Source organism: Euphorbia lathyris, chromosome 4 (genome assembly GCF_963576675.1).
Source record: "Euphorbia lathyris chromosome 4, ddEupLath1.1, whole genome shotgun sequence".
Taxonomy (NCBI): Eukaryota; Viridiplantae; Streptophyta; class Magnoliopsida; order Malpighiales; family Euphorbiaceae; genus Euphorbia; species Euphorbia lathyris.
Genome location: NC_088913.1, coordinates 73,019,408 through 73,024,349, shown reverse-complemented (window position 1 = coordinate 73,024,349; position 4,942 = coordinate 73,019,408). Strand labels below are relative to the sequence as shown.

General features: G+C 30.9%; 1 long non-coding RNA gene across 1 annotated transcript; it reads left to right on the top strand.

The window, feature by feature from the left end:
* Positions 1 to 3,616: 3,616 nt before the first annotated feature.
* On the top strand, positions 3,617 to 4,131 carry LOC136227866 (uncharacterized). The gene is made up of 2 exons (XR_010688299.1): positions 3,617 to 3,746; positions 3,861 to 4,131. It is a non-coding gene; the product is annotated as an uncharacterized lncRNA (long non-coding RNA).
* The last annotated feature ends 811 nt before the right edge of the window (positions 4,132 to 4,942 follow it).

The window sequence follows — 4,942 nt, the reverse complement described above, 5'->3', positions numbered from 1 at the left end:
TATTATAACTTGGTTTCGCTACACCCGAGACCATCCCCGGAGATTTGTGACGCTCCCTGGAATAGGCTTTGGCATTTACCTTGCCCACCAAAAATTAAAAACTTCCTTTGGCGATCAGCCGGGAATATTCTACCAACTAACCTCAATCTACGGACTCGACATATTACAGAAAATGCAGCTTGCCCTCTTTGCCGTCAGGCGGAGGAGTCTATCTCCCATATCTTCCTTTCTTGCCCTGTTACTCGAGAGACCTGGTCACATCCGGATTTTATTAGGCTCCGCCCACATCCAGCAGTGATGAATTTTGACTCCTGGTGGAAATCAGAAATGCTAAACTCAGCACCTGAGTCGACGGCGTCTAGGGTTATGCTGATGTGGTTCATCTGGCACAGCCAAAACCAGTTTGTATGGGAAGGAAAGCCATTCATACCGTCAAGCATCGCTGAACGGGCAAAAGCTTTCATAGCTTCATGGAGGAATGCACGCAACTATATCAGCAAAATAGCGCAGACAAATGCTGCTGTCCGTACCTGGCGACCACCAGAATCCGGAATTAAAGTTAACTTCGACGCTGCTGTGCGCGGATCTGATGGTAGGTTTGGTTTCGGTGCGGTTATTCGGAACTCTAATGGGTTGTTCATTGCTGCCCGGTTTGGAGCTGTACCAGGCGCAGGCCTCCCAGTTATAGCAGAAGCTATCTCTTGCCGCGAGGCCCTATCGTGGATCAAACAACGTGGTGATGTTGAGGTATGTATTGAGGGTGACTCACAACTAGTTATCAACGCGTTACAACATGATGTGGAGGAAGATTACTCGAGTTTGGGACTTATTTTGGCGGATTGCCGCTCTATTGCTAATAGCATTCCACTCTGTAACTTTCTCTTTACTAGAAGGGAGGCAAATAGTGTAGCTGATGCGGCTGCAAAATTAGGCCTTCTATCTTCATCTGTGACTGTAACCAACATTATTCCCTCTGTTTTTGTAAGCCTTTTGGCTATTGATTAAATTTATTCAATTATTCTTTCATTCAAAAAAAAAAGATATAAAGTTTAACACAATAGTTGTTCATTGAAGTTGGAGACATGTTAAATAAAATAAAAGAGACATTGAAATATTATACTTACAATGATGTTTATTTTAATTACAAATTATGTTATATTATTATTATTATTATTATTATTACCATCATCATCATTAAGAAGTTTTTTTTTTCCAACCCCATAGATAGAGAGTTCGTAAGTGTCCAATACACCTAAGATTGAGATAATTGTCTTTGCAATATTGGCCTATATAGTTTTTAACTATTATATGTATTGTAGTTTGTACAAAATTGTTAGTATTTCAAGAGCTTTTAATATATGAAAATAAAACATGATCATAGGATAAGTTGTTGAAAAATATTAATTAAAAATATTATTATTTGAACTCTTCAATTCCTCAAGTGCTGAGCATAATGATTCAAATTAATAGAATTAATTTTACATATTAATTATAAAAAAAATTTTATTTGTACCGAGTGGTTACAATTGCGATTTAATTATATTTAACTAAAATTAATTTATGGACTTAATACTTCATTAAGGAAAAAATAAATTTTTTAATTAATGGGCAAAAAATATTTTCACTCTCTTCTTTATATGCATATATCTTGACATTCTCTCTTCTTTTCAAAATAACAAAAACGAGAGAAAGATAATTCTCTCCTAATTGTGTTTTTCGCCCCCTTCATTTTTATTTTCTATTCCTTTTTTTGTTTCATATTCTTGCTTACGAAATTCAAGAAAATATAATTATTAGAAAATATTAATGAAATAAAAAAAGTGATATTTGCGTGCATGCTGATATTCTATAAATGAAAGAATGAAGAACAAATTGATTGAATGTCTTGATAAGATATTACGAGATGAAAATAGGAGAAATCATCACCTTAAGCTGATTCAATTGGATATATTAGGTTATTGTAGTCTAATGAATAATTGAATTCGAATACTTGGTGATCATGAAATCTTATCATGCAAAATGATTATCGCTAAGATGAATTTTTTATATATATGTAATTGGAGTTTTTTAAGACAGATATATATGTAATCTATTGAATTGATAAAGTCTTCATGTGTACCATTAGAAAAATACTGATTGTAATAATTTATAGCATAATATATTGATGTTGATTCCATTTCAACATATATATTGTAATTCTTTTGTATCGTAGATAAAATATTTAATTTTAATTGTAGTTTAATTCAATTTTTGGTTTTTCATTGTATTCTAATATATTTCTTAATTAATCTCCTATTGTATTATCATTGTTTCACAGAATTTCAGTTAGAAAAAAATATGAAAATGTATTAAAATTACTAAAAAGTACAAATCATTAAATTTTGTAAAAAGAAATAAATCATCCACCTTTAATTAAAATTTTATAAAAAGAATTAATCAAATTTTTATTTTCAAAATTAATTTAATTTGATTTGAATTATCAATAAAAAAATATATATTAATTTCAAATATATATAGTATAAATTTCTTTTATAGCATAATATTGTATAAAATTACTCAAAAATAAAATATGTCAATTTATTTATATATCTAAATTATATATAAAAGTTTCATATCCCGTGCATCGCACGGGTTTTCGACTAGTTAAACTTTAATTTAAAAGATTTATATTGAATCTCTAGTTCTAATGAAATAGTTAATTTTAAACATCAAACTCAATTAAAAATGTAATATGAGATTGTAGTTTTAAAGCTAGACAAAATGTTTTTATGTATTTAATTAGTATGTGATATCGGAATATCCTTTACTCGCTAATAACAAACTTGTGATAACCTAAAAGGAAGAAAAACCGTCAGACAGGGGGCCGGTGACCGGCGGACCCTCTCCGATGCTTAAATCAGTATGAAGAATACGTAATTTAGGAGGAATGTAGTATATAGAAGTTGAGAGAGTTGTGTACCTGTATTCCTGATTTTCATGCTATTTATAGACATTTGTGTTTGTGTCTTGTTATACGTGCCACCTTTTTATTGGTCCAAAAGCTATATTTACGTAATAAAATGAATTGAGCGTGTAACTTGGAATCTGAAGCCCTTTCCTCATTGCTCTTTCCAAAAATGCCTCTCACAGCTAGATGGACTGGCCAAATACATAAAATAATGGGCATGAACGTGTACGTTTAAGCCATTCTCACACTTCATAATGTAATAAATAAAAAATTATAAAAATTCTCATTTCTTAATTATATATTTTTTTCATTAAATATAATTATAATTAATGTTGGTGCATGGTCAAAGTAGATGATTCCAAAAATCTCCTTTACTTGTTTAATACTTTTCATTTGAACAAAATATTCATATTGACGGAGAATTGAATATAAATATTAATTTGTATATATATTCTACGAGACATCCTGTACACAGATGTATTAAATTTGAACATAAAAATAAAATAAATAAATCCTCCATATCCCATGCCGTCTAATATTAAATAATAAAAATGCTAGCTAGATTTTCTTTATCGGAGGCCGCCATGATTGTCATTATGTTGACCACTAAATTAAACCTTATATTATCTTATAAATAGGACTAACATTTTCATTATTTTGCACTCTACCCCATCATCAATGGCTTCTTCTTCTTCTCTTTCATCTTATTCCTCAAATCTCTTCAATCCGTCTCGCAACCATATCATTAATACTCATCATCGACCTTTTCTTGTAAGCGCCCTTAGCCGAAGAGATGAAGGTAAGATACTTATACTGTAATAATAATTTGTTCTGATATCATCTAGATATTATTCGTTTTGACTGTTCTTATAAGCATCCTTAGATCTCACGGTTTTATCTGTGTTGGATGCAGGGATTGTTGAAGCGAATTTGAGTGTTTTGAAAGAACGAATATCACAAGTAAGGATGAAGGAGAAGCTTGAAAAATGCTGCAGAAATAAAAATCAAAATGGATGGAATTATGAATGTGGGTATAATTATAACTTGAAAAGAAAACAAAGTCATATTTCTCAATTTTATAATGTTTTAGGTTTAGGTTTTGGGACTTTTGGTATTACTTGTCTTAGTTGTACTCTTTTCCTTTATATTGTTTCTCTCATTATTCATTTAAATCTTTGATTTCATTTTCTATTCCCAGTTGTATATAAGATTAACAGCTAATATATTATATTATTTATAGGATATAATTAAAAAATTGGTTCACTCTTTTTAAGAAGAAAGTTTCAATTCTGTTGAACCTTGGAGTTGGTAAAGGTTATGCTTGTAATTATAATAGATATAAGGGTTTTTTTTTTTTTTTTATAACAGAAGGTTTACTTGTGTGTACATGCCACACTTAATCAATATAATATTTAAGTTACCTCATATTCTTTATATTATGAGAGCTTCTTCTTTAACCTAAATTAACCTAGCGGAAAATTATGTCTTCCAATATCAGTTCTGCCGTCACTGGACAATGACACATGGACACTACTGAACCATAATGTTATTACATCATGTTGGCTATTTCATATTAAGTGAAAATCTGATGGTTCCATTCAACATTACAAGGCTTGTCTACTGGCTCATGCCTTCTGTCACGTCTGTGTCCTTAATTATTAATTGTTATACCTTAATATTAAATTTATCATAGCTTTTGGATAATTAATGAATTAATTGGGTGTGCTTGGTATAGTTTATAAGCCAATTTCATGATTTTAGAAGAAATTAAAAGTTTAGGCTAAGTTTTTAAATTTCATAGGGATTAAATGGATATTATCCATCTTTTGGACTCTAAATTACTATGTTCAAGAAGTGATTTTCGGACAGAATAGGCTGCTACTTGGCTGCTACTCCCAAGCTCCCCATCTTCATCTTCTCCATCTTTCTCCCTTAAGCTCTAAAAAATACCCAGCTTCAATGTCGTTTGATATCCGGAGATTGCACCGTCGGATT